A 19,363-nucleotide genomic window follows, 5' to 3' on the forward strand; every position below is an offset into this window, starting at 1 on the left:
AATGTACTATGGAATTACAATAATCAAGTGGCATCGCTTTAATAATAGACATATAGGCCAATGAAGGAGAATAGATATTCCAGGAACAGACTCACACTTATAAAGCCAGTTGATCATCAGCAAATGTACAATTCAATGGAAAAAGATAATTCTCAACTATCTTTGGTTGAAGATGGTACTGTAACAATCAGATACCTATATTAAAAAAAAACCTCATTCATTACCTCACAACACACCCAAAAAATAATTCAAAGTGGACCACAGACCTAAATATAAGAGGATAAATAATAAAATTTCTAGTAGTAAAACATAAATAATTTTTTTGGTATTGAGTTAGGCAAAGATTTCTTAGATGGGACATACACATTAACTGGAAATGAAAAATATTGATAAATTGAATTCATCAAAATTAAAACTTTTGTCCTGCATCAGATATTATTAATAAAAATGAAAAAGCAAACAACAAATTAAGAGAAAATGTTTGCAAAACATATCCGATAAAGGAAGTACATTCAAAATATGTTTTAAAAACTCTTACAACTCCACAATAAGAAGACCAAAAGCAGATTAAAGACAGGCCCAAAATTTGAATAGTTACCCACACTAGAAACAATATATGAATAAAATATGAGAATATAAAAAGATATTTAACATCCATTACTCATTAAGGAAATGTGTTAAAACCCTTTAAATTGAACACTGAAAAAATACTACTAAAAAATATAATGCAGTATATGTAAATTTAAAATATACAATTATAATGAGATATCACTTTACACCAAATAAAGTTTTAGATTTAAACAGACTAACAGCACGTGTTAATAAAACTATGGAACAGTTCGAATTCTCATGTAGCATTAGTGAGAATGCAAAACATCAGTTGCCTTGGAAAAGAGACTGGCAGATTCTATAAAGAAACTATTCATATAATCCAGTAATCTCAAGACATTTACCTAAGACAAATGAAAACATATATTTACATAGAGATGTGTACTCAAATGTTCATGGCAGCTTTACTCATAATAACCATAAACTGAAAACAACTCAAATGTCCATCAATAGGTGAATGGATGTATAAATTGTGAAATAACCATTCAACACAGTATTACTCAGAAATGCAGAGAAGTAACTTCTCACACACACACCAACATGCATGAGGCTCCAAAGCAGCATGCTAAGAAAAAGCAGCCAGGTGCAAGAAACTACATATAGTGTCATTTCATTTATACAAAAATCTAGAAAAGGCAAAACTATAGTGACAAAAACCCAAATTCATGATCAGCTGTGGCTGAAAGTAGGGAAGATTATTTCTAAATGGGACCTTTTAAGGGATAAAAGCATTTTGCGTCATGACCATAGTAAAGACCTCATAATTATATATTTGCAATCTCACTGTCTACCCATTGTTAACATTGTTAGTGTTTTTTCTGCTAATCTCTTTTTCCCCCCCTTGAATGTCCTGGAATTTGTTCTAAAGAATATTCAGGAATACACCAAAATATTAGAGTTCAAACATTCATTAAAAATTAGAAACAAAATATCTAACAACATGAATATAACAATACATCCCTTTAAGGAAATATTATTATAGACAATGAAAGTCATATTTTCATACAATTTATAAAGACACATGGAAATAGTTACGATACAATGTAAAGTATACAACCAGTTAGAGAGTACTTTATATTCATGTGTGTTTGTTTATATATACAATGCATAAATAAATATATGCATAAAATTGTGTGATGCATTTGTTTTAAAACAGGGCAATGTTACCCAATTAATGTAAAAATGCCAAAAAGAGTTTTCTAGAACTGGCATTTGAATGAAAATTAACATATGAAACAAGGTCATGCAAAGTTAACTAGATTGTCCTCTTCTGAGGAGTCAGGAGTCTTATTTGCTCAATAATCTGGTTGTCAGACTTGTGCAGCATAGACCACGTCCACAGTACCTGTTTACAGGGGACTCTCGTGCAATACAACTAACTTAACAATACATGGAGACTAAAGAAAGTGCAAATATTCCAGAATGAGTATGAAAATTAACTTGAAGGCACATTTTAGGGACTTGGGTACTTGAGAACACTAACAATCTTCATACTATGAAGTAATGTGGTTTCATGGAGGAGTATGGAGGATTTATAGCCGCTTGAGCAAGTCACTTAACCCGAGATCAGCCTCCCCTTCTGGAAAATGAAGAACAATTCTTTCCATGCTCTCTGCCTCACAGGTGTGGCAAAAATCAAAGGAGGTAACATATGCAAAATCAATTTTTAATTTACAAATCACAAGTCCAAGTGAGGCAGTGTTATAACATGACTTTGGGGCCATTAATAATTAGCAGCAGCTTGATTGTATTTCTCATCTACTGTGATAAATGCTTTCCTGGCAAGGAAATAGAAAATATCTGGAGCTCACAGGGAAAACTATTTACTACTAGTTGCTATCCCCAGACAGTAATCAAGAGAATTGCAACCACAGCCACAGAGGTAGATGGACTAATTTCGGGACTCCCCCATTCCAAAATGTTACCCTTCCCCAAGCTGGTGTAGTAGAGAGACTACTGTGTGTTAAGCAGTAGACATCTAAGTTTAATTATCAGCTACACGACAAATGATGCATTAATTTTACTGAGCCCCACTTGCATCTATTATTGAATGAGAATATGAAGACCTTCCCCCAGGGTTGCCATGAGGTTTATATGAAATAGAATGTGTTGATTCTCAACAGATCCTATGACACAGATTAGGTACCAAATGCATGCTCACTCTCCTTCTTGACTTAGAGTTCCAGAAATTTCTCTATTTAGTGACACTCAATGACAGCCCTTTTCACATACAGAAATCAGCAAAGGATTGGGGATGGATGAAGAGGGAGGTACCTGCCCCCAAATATTCAGGCAAAAATCTGTAACTGTTAAAAACAAGGAAGAACTTCCAAAAAATAAATATGACATATTCAATAGTGGTATGTCTCCTGATTCTATTTGCTTCAAAGCTTTATATACTAAATGGAAATGCAAAAATAAAGATGGAGGGGAAAAACTGTAGTAACTTTCTCCAGGGATAGAAAAAACAAACATAGGGCTTTCTGGTGTCTTCGGTTAAAAGCATTCTTGTAAAAATTCAGTGTTGTTGGCAGATGCTATTCAGAACCAAGGACAGATCAACCTTTGGTCAAACAGACTGAGGTCTGTACCAACAGGATGCTGGAACAATGAGAACAATTCTTCATGTATCTTCCTCATGATGAGACTTTGCATCAAAACAGCACTTCATATTTTTCAAACCATTTTCAAATACTTTATCATAGTTGAGGAATATGAGGCAAGCAATGCAAATATCTCATTTTACAGACAATAAAACTGAGTTGTACAGAAAGAGAGAGAGCTGGCAAAATGGTTGGACAGCACACTAAACTCAAGCCCAGACCTTTATACTTTTAGAATTATAAGGGCGATACCTTGAGCTGAAATATGCTAAGCTGGCATACCTATGCAATTTTCCATATACTTCAGATATTTCTTTCATGTAAGAGGCAGGGTCGCACTCTGCTGCCCAAGCTTGAGTACTTTGGTGCAATCATAGTTCTCTTCAGTCTGAAACTCTCGGGCTCAAGTGATTCTCCCACTTCAGCCTCCACAGTATTTAGGAATTCAGGCATGCACCGTGCCCAGCTAATTTTTTTTATTTTTGTAGAGATGAGGTCTCGCTATGTTGCCAAGGCTCATCTCAAGCTCCTAGCCTCAAGCAGTCTTCCTGCCTCAGCCTCCCAAAGTGCTGAGATTACAAGGCATGAGCCACCTTACCTGGCAGAGATATTCTATTTAAAAATAAACAACATTGATGAACATAGTTTTAAAACTCACAACTTAGAAATTCCTTCTATCAAATGTATCTGATCAAAAATTTCTAAGAAAACATTCTAAAATCAGTATTTTAAAACTAGTTTGTGTCATAAACTAGAAGAGAATGGAAACTCATTTCAAACAATAGCCAGTCCATGAGCACTTTTGTTTTGATTTTTAGAAGTCATATCTGCATACCATCAGCTTCCATAAAGAGCTCTTTGATGGCAGTTGGTGGCAAAGAAACCACGCTTTATAGAAGTTTCTACACAACAGTGTGAGAGGCTTCCATGAATGAAAAGGAATTTCTGATCATCTAACAATGAGGAATGGCTTCAAGCTCTCTTAGTTCCTGAGGAAGCGTGGCTCACTCTGGCTATTGCAAAAGATTTTGTTGAACAAGGGCGCAAATCAAGGTGAAGTTCTTCTCCTTTCCTTGAAGCAGAGAAAACTACAAATAGAACACAGAAATAATAGGCAGGCGGGACTATTATATTCTTTTAAAAATTGGGCACAGCAAGAAGTTGATAGCTCCTAGGTAAATGTGACAAGAATTGAAAGCACAATAGAATCTAAATCCATTCAACTGCCAAACGGTAATATCCTAACAAAATTAGTTTGGGTTCTTTGTTTTTTTTTTTACAAAAGAATACATTCCCCACCATCTTCTCTACCCTCCTAGTTTTGTTTCTTTGGAGAGTTCCAACAACATCTCAATTGATTACGACTGATTGGAATTTTAGTCACTCCAAAGGCTACATTCGGCCCCACCCCCAAGGGCCATTTTAAAGCAATGTATTTCAGCAATATGTGGTGTTCATGCAGATAGCAAGTTCTTAATAGAATCTGGGAAGATGTTCTTTGGCAGAAAATGATTTCATAGACATTTTTCATTATGATAGATGTGGTATTACAGCCGTTATAAAAAATTTCAAGCTGTGTTGCAGCTTTGTCACTAGTGTTATAAATCACTCACTCGTATATTAAAGTCTGTGGAAAGCAACTGGAGGGAGAAAAAAAAACTCTCATCTTCTATTTACAGACTAGGTATAATTTGGCATTATTCTTAAAGGTTCAAGGCAGCTTAGAGAATCTGTATTCAGTACTTATGTGAGGATCAGGAGATCACATTCCATTACTGCTGTGCTGGGAAAGAAGCATCCACACAGTGAGTTAACAGTTTCTGCCATAAATCCTGATGTGAAGGTACAGTAGGTCTGTACTTCCAAGAGACTGGAGACAGAGAAGTCCATTGCCATTTGCAAGATAAGCTAGAAAGAGAATTAATTAATATTAATAAATTATATATATTAGAAGCAATTGTGTGTCACTAATGCAATTTATTTTATACAATGGACATATGTGTGCATGTTGGTCTTTCTGTCTTTGTAGGCAACCAAAATATGTAACTCTATACTATATGTTAGTTGAGCAAAGAAGGTCCTAATTTGGGGCATTCCAAATTTAAGTATGCCCTCTTTCTCTCTAAAAACCATATTGGATTTTGAATAATTTAAACACAGTATGGGAGAAAAAAACAGAGAGGCAAAGACTGATCACAGAAGTACATTTGCTCATTTTTCTGTATAGTGCACACCACTTTTGCCCTCCTCACATAGGTGAGATCCCTTATGATCACAGTGGTCTGAAACCCAATTACTTATTGGTAGAGGTAGAGTAGGGATAAGGACCAAGGGGATTTCCCCATAATCTGCAGCTAAACCTCTGAACCAGTGGTCCTCAACACCGAGGTTACTTTGCCTGCCAGGGGGCATCGCCAATGTGTGGAGACATTTTTCGTTGTCAGAATTAGAAAGAGTTCCACCAGCACCTGATGAGTAGAGGCCATGGATGCTGGTAAACATCCTGCAATGCACAGAATAGCCCCCACAACAAAGCATTATCTTGCCCACCATGTCACAGAGCTAAGGCTGAGAAACTGGTCTAGGGTTAACCAGGCAAACGCTCCAGCCAAGAGGGTTGTGATGATCTGATCTTTTTTTGATTGGTCTTACAAGGAGGAAAGGGAGCCCAGGGTGGATTCTGATTCCAACTTCATTTTTATTACTTGGGATGTGGTTCTGTTATTTACAGAGATGCAGAATCTTCTATTTCTAAACCAAAGAGGCTTTCACCAGAGGACATGGGATGTTCTTCACTTTCCTCCATGCAGACCTTTGAATGTCCTACAAGAAACAACACAGCATAACAGTGGTCATGCTCTGTTTGAAGAACGCACTTTCCACTCCTGAGAAGAAAACCTATCACAGGATGGTGCAAGGGCTCAGGCCAGTTTGTCAATGTCCCAGAGAATTCTCCATAACTGTGTTACTAACACAATTACTGAAGGGGAAAGAACTGAAAGAGAATACAAAGAAGGGAGGGACAGAGGCCATTGCATACTACAACTTTGTCCCAGTTAATTCTCAAAATCCTGTCACTGGGTTGTGTTTTGTGTAATTTGTACCAAGGAAAACATGAAGCTCAAAGCTATTAGGTAACTTGGCCCAAGTCCCATCCCTCGTAAATAAAAGAGCTGAAATTTGGACCCAGTCTGTCTGAATATAAATTCCTTTTTTTTTTTAGCTTTGTCACACCACAGGATGCCACATTAGAGATTCATTTCTATGCTTAACTCATTCTTGATCGCGGGAGCCAGTGTGTGAAAGTGGTGACAGACTGGGCTTGCTGCTTTGAAATAACAAATTTGGCAAAAGTCAAACATGGCTATGAAATCCAAAGAGACTCTGATTAATGAGGAAATCTTCATCGATTCTACATTGCACCTGAATAGAAGCACACAAATACACACAGGCAAACACTACGATGGGAGCACAAAGCCAGTAAAAGAAGAGCTGCTCTCCGACTCCTCCTAAGTATCTTCTCTGCCAGTGTTTCCCTAGAACATGGAGATTTGATCTGCATCACGTTAAGGGAAATTTTTTGTGATTTCAGCCCACAAAAAGTGTTCTCTGATTATTTAAGTCTTACTACTCTGCTTTTCAGAACGATTTAGAACATACAATTTGAACTTCCCCTGTCATTTCAATCATGCCACCAAGAATTTCCCATTGGTATTTTAAACCATTAGATGAATAGTCCTCCATCTCAAATATGTACCACATCTGAGAAGGATATCCATGCCTCTTTTATTATTATCATACTTTAAGTTCTGAGATACATAAGCAGAACATGCAGGTTTGTTACATAGGTATACAAGTGCCATGGTGGTTTGCTGCACCCATCAACCCATCATCTACATTAGGTATTTCTCCTAATGCTATCCCTCTCCCAGCCCCCTACTCCCCACAGGCCCCAGTGTGTGCTGTTCCCCTCCCTGTGTCCATGTATTCTCATTGTTCAACTCCCATTTACAAGTGAGAACGTGGTGTTTGGTTTTTTATGCTTGTGTTAGTTTGGTGAGAATGATGGTTTCCAGTTTCATCCATGTCCCTGCAAAGGACATGAACTCATCCTTTTTTATGGCTGCATAATATTTAATGGTGTATATGTGCCACATTTTCTTTATCCAGTCTATCACTGACAAGCATTTGGGTTGGTTCCAAGTCTTTGCTATTTTGAACATATGTGTGCGTGTATCTTTATAGTAGAATGATTTATAATCCTTTGGGTATATACCCATAATAGATATTAAAATATGGATATAAAAATGGATTAAAAAATAATTTTCATGGGCTCCTCACATTGTTCAAGGAGCAAAGCCTATTATTCAAAGCCTGCCACTACTCGATCTCAAACCATACTCCCCAACCTTTCTCTCCACAACCCAACCAAACTACTAACTTGTTTCTCAAAGCCACCCTGCATATTCTCACCTCTTCATCTGCTTTCTCCATTTATCCTGCCTAGTGGGCCTCCACTTTCCCTCCTTCATCCTCTAGACTCAGCACGTATCTGATTCCCATGATTCCATGGGAGCTCAACCCTGTGAATCCAATAGACACTGAATATAAGTTTGGCCCATTCATTGGGCATCTATTAATTCAACAAGTACTTATTATGTTATATGATAGTGATCTGTTTGCACACATAAGTTTGTCTGCTCCAGTACACTATAAGCTCTTTGAAAATAAAGGTATGCCTTATTCACCTCATTAACTCCAGAATAACACCAGGTCAGGCACCCAGCACATTTTCAATAATGTTCACAACACAGTAATATTGCAGACATGATTACTTTGTTCTCTAAGACTAGAAGACACTGGAACTCATCCAAATGCCCAACCACTGAAGAATGGCAAAGTAAATTAAGATACATCAAGAAGTAGAAAATTAGGAAGCATTTAAGCAACCATTAAAACACTATGCCTCCTTCTCCTCTTGCAAATCATTCACAGCAATTCCCATTCTCTTCACTTTGGAGAAACTTACTTCTCTCAACTAATGTCCTCACTATACCCAGGACAGACTTTTTATAAGAGTATTCACAGCATACTAGAATTAGGTTCTTATGGGGAGAAGTATAGATTTAGAAGAGATCCTTTCATAAGCCACTTGAATAAATGATGAACCCCAAAGAGCATTCTAGATATTAAGAAAAGACTGTGAAACCACCCTCTAAGGAAAATGTGTTGTAGAATATATGGTCATTCAAGTTTGGTAGTGAAGCTGAACTGCAGATTATAGAAAAAAAGGCTGAATGTTCTGTAGATGAACTAGAAAGGAGAAAGAAAAATGTCAGTGAGTATGTGGGAGAGGGAAATTATGGAACTCAATGAAATGTAGTGAAAGTTTGGAGGAATTTATTATCAGGCATGTGATGGAAGGCTGGTTCTCCATTGGTCTCTTGTGTTTCTGCACTGAACTTTGTCTCAGACTGTCTTTCCAAGAACACTCATATAGCAAAGAGCTTTGGAAATTAGAGGCAGTGTCTCCTTCCAGAGAAAATGGCAGGTTTTTCATTTCTAATATAAAAAAGACAATGTTTCCCCCAGAGCAAATACATGGCAGGCTTATTGCCCATTAGAAAATACTCGAGTTTCAACTGAGCATGATGTCTTGGGCCTATAATCCCAGCTACTCAGGAGGGGGAAGCAAGAGGATCACTTTGGGCTAGGACTTTGAGACTAACCTGGTCAACATAGGGAAACCTGCTCTCTTGAAAACTTTAAAAAAAAAGTAGCCAGGCATGGTTTAGCCTGTAGTTTCAGCTTCTGGGGAGGCTGATGTGGGAGGATTACTTAGTGAGCTATGATTACACCACTGTCTCCTGCCTGGGTGACAGAGTGAGACTTAATCTCTATAAAAATATTTAAAAATTTAATTCTGAAAAATTCAAGTTTCCTAAATTTGGGGTTCTTCTCTTGTAACCAATGTGCGGCATGTGCAGATGTCATCTGTCCTTCTTTGTGTCACCCTGTGGGAATTGGCTTAGGAAACCAAAGCCAAATGCTGATACTCAGGCAATTATGATTGCTGTGAGTAACAAAATGACCTTTGCCTCTGACCCAGGCATATCATGTCTTCTGCTAGCATCCATGAAACTGTGGCGAGCCACACAAAATTATAATGAGATCCAAAGATCTTAAAAGTGTGTGATATAAACCCTTTCTTAAGTCTAGCCTATGAAATCTTAAGTAAGTTTTGCATTGTTTACCAATGTTTCTGTTGTAGATTGCTCGTTTTGGGAGAATGCAGTGTTTCTAGAGTCGGTGTCTAGATATATACCAAAAAAAATAACAGAGAAATCACCATGTGGACAGTGGACAGTAGACCATAGGGATTCAAATAAATATTTGAGAGATCTTCCTTATTCTGAGCTTCATGAAAAAAGAGATTGTGTTCTGTCTAGTTTATAGCCTCTGTGTTAGCCAAGTGCCTGACTTGAAATAGCATCACTCCCAGTAAAGTGTGGATGATTGAAAGACTGAATGGCATGGGACACCATACTGATAATTTGCCCTTGATTGTCAACACCCAAACTGTTCCTTTTAAAATATAAATCTAGTCATTTCACTCCTCTTCCCTCAACTGTTAGATGACTTTGTATTGTGCTTGGGATACAATCCAAAGCTCTTCCTAAGGCCTCCAAGGACCCATATAATCTGAGCCCTGACTCTCTTCTCCTCCCGCTTATGTCCTTGCTCCTTGCTTCCCATGTTCTTCCCCAGACATTGAAATGTCTCATTCCATTTGATATGGTTTGGATCTGTATTTCCACCCAAACCTCATGTCAAATTGTAATCCCCAATGTTGGAGATGGAACCTGGTGGAAGGTGACTGGATCATGGGGGCAGGCTTCTCATGAATGGTTTAGCACCATCACTTTGGTGCTCTTCTCGTGATAGTGTGTGAATCCTCATGAAATCTAGTTGTTTAAAAGTGTGTGTCACCTTTCCCTCATCTCTCTTCCTCCTGCTCCTGCCATGTAAGACACGCTGCTTTTCCTTCATCTTCCACCATAACCGTAAGTTTCCTGAGGCCTCCTCAGAATGGGAAGCCACCATGCTTCCTATACAACTTGGGGAACTGTGAATCAATTAAACTTTTTCTTTATAAATTGCCCAGCCTCAGGTACTTCTTTTTAGCAATGCAAGAATGGACTAATACATCATTCCATCCAAATTTCACTTCATCAGAGATGCCTTCTCCAAACACCAATCTAAAAGAGTTCCCCATCCCTCTCCCACTTTATCATACTTTTATTTTAACTTCACTCTTCATAGCACCTGCCATTCTATTATGTATTGACTTCTTTGCTTGTTTATTATCTGTCTCCCTAACCAAAGCATCAGCTCCACAAGGGCAGGGACTTTATTTCATTCGCTAACTATATTCCCAGCATTTAAAGGGTTCTTGGGATGTAGTAGGAGCTTAATAATTAGGTATGCAATGAATGGAAATTAGAGACGAGGAGAAGAAGGAAAGGGAACAAAAGAGATGGGGAAGAGAGGGGAAGAAAGGAGTGAAAAACAAAAACAGAAAATGCTGAAAGAAAGAAGAGGGCAGCCACCATAATGAGAAGCATCATTAATTGCTGCTGTTAAGCTGCAAGGGTCTCAGAGAGGGTCTGAGGGTCTGTATCCTCTTCTATTGTAATGGGACAACTTTTACTGGTTTCAAAAAACAGACCTTTTGCTCTAATAGCTGTTATGTCAGAAATGGAGACAAAGATAATGTCTCTGACAGAGTGGTGCATTCTGGAAAACCTGTTTAACTTCCTGGTACAGAGGCAGGAAATTTTACCTCAATCTGCAAGGAAAAGATAATCGGAGTCCTTTGGCTTTCTCTTTCCCAGCTTCTCATTTAAGTAGTTACTGATGGCTACAAGATATTCTAATACCACTGCAAACGCCTGGCTGGGTTTTAGCTGTTGGCATGCTTGAATTTTCTGCTTTAATAACTGGAACACAGAAATCTTAGTTAAGTTTGGTCATAAGCCTTGAATAAAATGAATCATTTAATTATGAAGAAAATTCCCCAGCTGAAATAAACAAGTAGGTTTTAAACAATTCTATATATCTAGGGTTTCACAATATTCTCAAAGGAGACATGTATAGAAAGTATAAATATCTAAAATAATCCTTTATCTTAGCGAACTTAGAGAGCCTCAACTCCAGTGAATGAATGTAAAGTACAAAATAAATGAGGCTTAATTGCATTAGAACACCTGCATAATTGATCATTTCAGCGCTACTGCAGTCTAAAATCATGATGTCTGGGCTATCAAACTGCACTGTGAGAAGTAAATAGTAAAGCCTGTTCAGGTCAGATCCAGCCTCTCAAATATTTCTGGTGATTTTCTTAATTGTTTGGCTTTTGGTCAGTTGGTTGCTCTGTCTGTTGGGTTTCTGCCTCCCTATTGTTTCTGAGACCACTTACAAAATGAATTTGCATTTAATGGAGTTTCAAGGACGTTTAGAGATATCTAGATGCCTCTGCTTGGTGGTAATAGAAGGTGAGAAAATACGGTAACACAACCAGAGGACTCTAACTGAGGTCCTGTGTGACAAAAATAAACAAACCTACATGAGGACAGATTTTGAATCCAAGAGGAGAGGGCGACTGTGTTTCAAACCCACCCTATCTCTGAGTTAGTTCCACTCTACTTAGGTTTCCCTTGGCTTTAAAAGCTGTAAGACAGAGATCAAAACCCTTCTGTAAACTGCCTCTAAGTAAGGTAGCAAATGGCTTCTTGCAGCTAAGGCTGGATCATTACAGTACAAAGCAGCAATATTAAAGTTGGAGACTCTTTTTTCAGCGGAAAGGCTCATTTCCATAAAAAAAAAAATTACAATTTGCATTGGGCTCTTTAATAGTATCTAATTGATAGATTTCAATCATACAGGAAAAAAGGTAAGTGTGGCCACTATTTACAGGCTGGAGATCAGTCATATATCTTGGAAATCTTATCATTAGAGGGGAAATCCAACCTTTGGCCCCAGTGAAGAATTTTACTCATCTACCTAGAAGATGATTAAAAAGAAACCCAGAATGTAACGAGAGAATTACTGCTGCAGCCACTGCACATAGAATGGATTTTAAATAAAGTATGAATTATTTTCAGTTGTAGAGACCTTATTCACAGGAAAAGGAAAGCCAGGCAGCAGCACAAGAATAAAAAAACAAACACTGCCTGAAGATCCCATGTTCTCTCAAAACCCCAACTCTTCTATTCTGAGTGTTCATCAATATTTAATTTCCTCATTCCTCTTATCTTTCCATTCTCACAACCCTGTGTTCTGCTCAGCTGAATGGTGCTGTGTGTCTAGACACCAATGAAAATTGGTAGCCTCACATGAATGGCGACCCATTACTCTGTTTAGCTTACTAAGTACATGTTGAATGCCTGTTGTGGGCTAGGCTCTGAAATACGAAGACAGGAAGAGACAACTCCAAACTACTACAAAAATTCAACCCTAGAGCCAGACAGTAAAAGTCTAATTTGGCAACTTACTATTCTGTGATATCGCTTAACTTTCCTCATCTGCAAAATGTGGATGACAAAACTACCCATCACAGAGTTGGACAAATACTATGTGTCAATATTGGTAAAACACTTAAAATAATGGCAGTGCCATTTCATGTTAGCTTTACTACTATTTTGTAGGAGGCTTCAGACTAGGGAAAAAAACAAGAACAGTAATTCCAACCTTACAGGATAAATGCTATTATATTGATTAGTACCAGAGCTTGGAAATTACAGAGGAAGGCCTAAATGGGAAGGAAGGGAGTTGGCCTGAAATAAAAAAAGATTTTCAATAAGAAATGAAGTCTAACTAAAAATTTTTTAAAAGAAAACAAAAACCTAACCAGTAGCCTTTACCAGCTGTACAAATTTCCACTTCTGCTGTAAGAATGGGGCTTTGCTCTACAGCTCATTCCTTTTCCCAAAACCAAAGCTTAAAATCATATTTACATAAGGAAATTCTTCCTGCTTCAACTTCACCCAAGAGTATCATGTCTCTGCAGGCCTCTGCACTGCTGGTAGGTATCACCTACCGCCAGTAATTGAGAACATGGAAACGGATGCAAGATTGCTGGGGGTCAAATTCCAGTTTGCTACTCCTTGAAACTTTAGGCAAGTTACTTAACCTTGTGATGATTCAATTTCCTCATGGGTAAAATGGGGACCATAAGAGTGCCTACCGCTGGGTGGTTATGAGGATTAGATTAACACATGTGAAGTATTTAGAACAATGCCTCACTTGTTACATGCACTATATGAATAGAGATGATGATCATCGCTGCTTTTTTTCAAATAACAATTTTCCCAGGATCAGAAGTGGCAATCTTGGTCTGTAGAAACCTGCTGACCAACTTAAGTCTTTTCTGTTTTTTGTTTTTGTTTTTGTTTTTTATTTTTCCAAGACAGAATCACGCTGTGTCCCCTAGGCTGGAGTGCAGTGGTGTAATCTCAGCTCACTGCAACTTCCACCTCCCAAATTCAAACAATTTTCCCTGCCCCAGCCTCCCGAGTAGCTGGGATTACAGGCACCCACCACCATGCCTAGCTTTTGTGTTTTTTAGTAGAGGCAGGGTTTTGCCATGTTGGCCAGGCTGGTCTTGAACTCCTGACCTCAGGTGATCTGCTCGCCTCGGCCTCCCAAAGTGCATTATAGGCATGAGTCACTGTGCCTGGCCTCAAGTCTTTTTTCTACAGCTTTAGGAATTACATTTGACATAAATAAATTGCAGACATTTGGCGTATAAAATTTATTAAATTTTGAAATATGTATACCTGTAAAGAAAACACCATCACCACAATTAAGATAAATTTCCTTTGTAATCCCTACCACAGGTCACCTCCTTCCCTGTCTCATCCTTATGCAACCACTAATCTGCATTGTCATTGTACATTAGTTTTCATTTTACGGAATTTATATAAATGGAACCATCCGGTGTGTACTCTTTTTTGGTCTGGCTTCTTTGATCAGCATAACTATTTTGAGATTCATCCGTGTTGTAGAATGTATCAATGGTTCATTCTTTGTAGTTGAGGAGTAGTATCTCATTATGTGGATAAAACATAGATTGTTTATCCATTTACCTGATGACTGACTTTTGGGTCGTTCCCAGTTTGGGGCTATTAAAAATAAGCTGCTATGAACATTCATATGCGCATCTTTGTATGAACACATGCTCTCAATCATCTCGGGCAAATGGCTAAATAGAGTGTCTGTTGGTTTTACATTGGAGAAACTCCCAAACTGCTTCCCACATGGTTGTACCATCTTACCCTCCCTTCAGTAGTGTGTTTTTCTTCCTTGTTTCTCCACGTCCTCACCAATCCTTGGCTTGGTCAGGGTTTTTAATTATGCCTGTTCCACTAGGTGTGCAGGGGTATCTCAATATGGTTTTAATTTGAATTTCCCTAATAACTAATGATACTGAGCATCTTTTCAGATGCTTATTTGTCATATATATTTTTTCTTTGATGAAGCCTCTTTTCAATATTTTTGCCTATTTTTAGCTGGTTTGTTTGATTTCTCATTAGTGAGTTTTGAGGGTTCTTGATATAATCCAGATGTATTTTCTTTACCAGATATGATTTGCAAATGTTTTCCTTGAGTGTGCTGCTTGTCTTTATATTCTTCTAACAGTGTCTTTTAAAGAAGAGAAGTTTTTAATTTTGATGGAAGCTTATCAATTTGTTTTGTTATGGATCGTGCTTTTGATTTAGTGTCTAACAAATCTTTACCCAAATCAGATCTCAAAGATTTTCTCCTATGGTTTTTTCCTAGACTTTTTATGGTTTTAGGCTTTATACTTAGGTCTAAGGTTCTGTTTGAGGTAATTTTTATATGATTAGGGGTATGAACAAAAGTTCATGTGAATAGCCAACTGTTTCAGTACCATTTGTTGAAAAGAATACCCTTTCTACACCGAATTGGCTGTGCACCTTTCTCAAAAGCAGTTGTCTATATATGTATGGGTCCATTTCCGGACCCTCCATTCTGTTCCATTTACATATTTATCTATCTTTTAAGCCAGTACTACACTGTCTTATTATAGGTATGTAATAAGCCTTAAAATCATATAATATTCATCTACCAACTTTATTCTTCTTTTTCCAAGTAGTTTTGGCTATTCTAGATACTTTGTATTTCCATATGAATTTTAGAATCAGCTTATTGATTTCTATTCAAATTCTTTCTGGAAACTGTAAAAATCCTAGAAGGAAACCTAGGCCATTCTGGACATGGCGCTTGGGAAAGAATTTATGACTAAGTCCTGAAAAGCAATTGCAACAAAAACAAAAATTCACAAGTGGGAGCTAATTAAACTAACGGACTTCTGCACAGCAAAGAAACTGTTAGCAGAGTAAACAACCTATAGAATGGGAGAAAATAGTCACAAATTCTGTATCTGACAAAGGTCTAATATCCAGAATCTGTAAGAAACTTAAAAAATAAAACAAGAAAAAAACCCATGTTTAAAAAAATGATCAAAAGTCATGAACAGGGACTTCTCAAAAGAAAACATACAAACAGCCAACAAATATATGAAGAAATTTTAATCATCACTAATCATTATAGAATGCAACTCAAAACCACAATGAGATACTATCACATACCTATCAGAATGGTCATATTAAAGTCAAAAAAAAGGATGTGGAGAAAAGGAAATGCTTATACACTGTTGGTGGGAATGTACATTTTTTCAGCCACTGTGGAAAGCTGTTTGGAGATTTCTCAAAAAACTGAAAGCAGAACTACCAGCAACCTCATCACTGGATATATATCCAACAGAAAGAAGATCCTTCAACCAAAAAGAAACATGCACTTGCACGTTTGTTGCAGCACTATTCACAATAGCAAAGTCATGGAATCAATCTCAGTGTCCACCAATGATGGATTGGAAAAATAAAATGTGGTACATATACACCATGGGATACTATGCAACCATAAAATAAACGAAATCATGTCCTTTGTAGCAACATGAATGCAGTTGGAGGCAAATTAATGCAAATTAATGCAGGAACAGAAAACCAAATACCACATATTCTCACTTATAGGAGAGAGTTAGACACTGTATACTCACGGACATAAATATGGCAATAGTAGATGCTGGGAACTATTGGTGGGGCAGGGGAGACGGAAGGGGCAGGGGTTGAAAAATTAACTATTGCATACTATGCTCAGTATCTGGGTGACAAGATCATTCATACCCCAACCTCAGCATAACACAATGTACCCAGGTAATAAACCTGCATAGGTAGCCCCTGAACCTAAAAGTTGAAAAAAAGTCCCAGTGGAATTTTCATTGAGATCTGATTGGATATATAGATCAATTTGGGGAGAATTCACAGCTTATACAAAAATAAATCTTTCAACACATGAACATCTTTCTCCATTTATTTAGAGCTTAATTTCTCTCAGAAATGTGTTTTCATACATAGTTTTTATATTTTTATAGTTTCAATTCATAGGTCCTTTACATTTCTGTCAGACTTATTCCCAAGTACTTCATATTTGTGATACTACCGGAAATTCTTTTGTTTTTAATTGCAATTTCCAACTGTCTGTGACAAATAGACTTTTTATATTAATCTCAAATCTGAAGTACACTAATTTACCAGTTCAAGATGCTTTTTTTCTAGATTCTACATAAATAAACATGTCCTCTGCAAACAAAGACAATTTTGCTTTTTCCTTACAATCTGGATTTTTTTCTTTCTTTTTCTTGCCTTACCCTATTGACCAGAAGCTCTAGTACAATGTAGAATAAAAGTGGTGGGGGTATGTATCTTTGCTTTGTTTCTGATCTTAGGGAAAAGCACTTGATCTTTCAACATTAAGTATGATGTTAGCTGTAGGTTTTTGTACTGTCCTTTATTAGACTGAGGAAGTTTCCTTCTATCAATACTACAAATTTGTTGAGAGGTTGAATCAAGAATGAATGTTGAATATAATGCTTTTGCTGCATCTATTGAGATGCTTATATTTTATTTTTTATTTTATAATATGGTGAATTACATCAATTAAGTTTGAGTATTGAAACAGTGTTGTATTTCTGGGAGAAATCCCAATTAATCATGATGTGTGTGTACGTGTGGGTGTATGCACATGCATGTGTGTATATTAGTCGGATTTTACTTGTCAAAATTTTCTTTATAATTTATTCAAGTTCATAGAATATTTTTATACATAATTTTAAATTCTTGTAATATTTTAGTTAGGTTTTGATACCAGGCTAATATTGACCTCATCTAATGAGTTGGGACATAGTTCTCCCTTTTCAATTTTCTACGAGAGTTTGTTTAAACTTAGCATCATTACCCCCTTAAATGTTCGGGAGAATTCTTAAATAAAACCATCAGGGCCTAAAGTTTCCTTTGATGGAAGGTTTTTAAACAACAAATTAAATTCCATTAACAGATATAGGGATACTCAGGTTATATATTTCTTCATAAATAATCTCTGGTAGTTCATATCTTTCATGGAATTTGACCATTTTATCTAAATTCTTGAGCTTATTTACACAAAGTTGTTTATAATATTCCCTTATTAACCTTTTAAAATCATATTATCTACAGTAATGTCACCTCTCCCATCTGATATTGGTAATGTGTGTCTTCTACCTTTATTTCCTAGTCACCCTCACTAGACACATACCAACTTCTTTAATCTTCTCAAAGAAGTATCTTTTAGTTTTATTTTTTTCTATTTATTTTCTCCTTTCTATTTCATTGATTTCTGTTCTAATATTTTTCTACTTATCTTGAGTTTAATTTGGGTTTTTTCCCCTCATTTCTTAACTTGGAAGGTGTGGTCATTAGTTCAAGACCTTCCTTCTCTTCTAATATCAGCATTTAGTACTATAAAATTCACCCTATGGGCCGGGCGTGGTGGCTCAAGCCTGTAATCCCAGCACTTTCGGAGGCCGAGGTGGGTGGATCACGAGGTCAAGAGAACGAGACCATCCTGGTCAACATGGTGAAACCCCGTTTCTACTAAAAATACAAAATTTAGCTGGGCATGGTGGCGCATGCCTGTAGTCCCAGCTACTCAGGAGGCTGAGGCAGGAGAATTGCCCGAACCCAGGAGGCGGAGGTTGTGGTGAGCCGAGATCGCGCCATTGCACTCCAGCCTGGGTAGCAAGAGCGAAACTCCGTCTCAAAAAAAAAATTAAAATTAAAATTAAAATTAAATAAAATTTATCCTATGTATTATTGAGCAGTATATTATAAATTTAATGTGCAGAATTTTTTTATTCGGTTCAAAATACTTTCTAGTTTTCATTTGGGTTGTCTAAAAGTGTGTTACTTCCTTTGGAGATTTTCCAGAAATCTTTCCGTTATTGATTTATAAATTGATTTTATATTTTTGCGTGATTTAAATCTTTTAAATTTATTGAACCTTTTTTTGTAGTCCAGAATACAGTCTATCTTGATAAATGTTCAATGTATATTCTACCTTCACTCAGTAGAGCGTTTTATAAGATTTAATTAGGTCAAGTGGGTTGATAGTGTTGTTTAGATCTTTATATTCTTATTGATTTTCTGTCTATTTAATCCAGAAATTACTGAGAAATAGTTATTTAACATATTTGACTACAGTTGCAGATGTGCCCCTTTTTAATAATGTTATCAGTTATTGCCCAGGTATTTCAAACTTCTGTTATTAAGGGCATAAACATTTAGGACTTTTATGCTCTCTTTAAAAATTGTCCCAATTATGATTATGAAATTACAGCCTTTCTTTCTAGTAATATTGTTTGATTTGAGATTTATCTTTCTGGCATTAATATAACTGTTCCAGTTTTCTTTTGACTGGTGTTAGTATAGTACAGTTGATTCTCAACATTTTTGGTGGCTGTGTATTATAAAGTCACTGTGAACCTGAAGTAGCAAATATTGAACCACTCAACCTAAAAGAAATATGTATATACATATCTCACATAAATTATAACCTTAAATCCTAAAATGAGTTCATCCTGCTGTATTCTATTTTCTTTATATTAAAAAAGAGAAAATAAGCTTCAAAAGTGTTAAGTGACTTAAATGAGGTTGTTTCCCTAACAAGTGACAGAGTTACGATTCAAATCTCAA

At 36.8% G+C, this 19,363-nt stretch overlaps 1 long non-coding RNA gene across 1 annotated transcript in view; it reads right to left on the reverse strand.

The window, feature by feature from the left end:
- Positions 1-3,976: 3,976 nt before the first annotated feature.
- LOC128932063 (uncharacterized) overlaps positions 3,977-19,363 on the reverse strand; it is a 269,075-nt gene continuing 253,688 nt past the window's right edge. Inside the window, exon 5 of the long non-coding RNA XR_008481382.2 lies at positions 3,977-5,120. This is a non-coding gene — a long non-coding RNA (uncharacterized LOC128932063). The remainder of the gene's footprint in view (positions 5,121-19,363) is intronic.

The sequence above is a fragment of the Callithrix jacchus genome, chromosome 5, assembly GCF_049354715.1.
Source record: "Callithrix jacchus isolate 240 chromosome 5, calJac240_pri, whole genome shotgun sequence".
Lineage (NCBI taxonomy): Eukaryota > Metazoa > Chordata > Mammalia > Primates > Cebidae > Callithrix > Callithrix jacchus.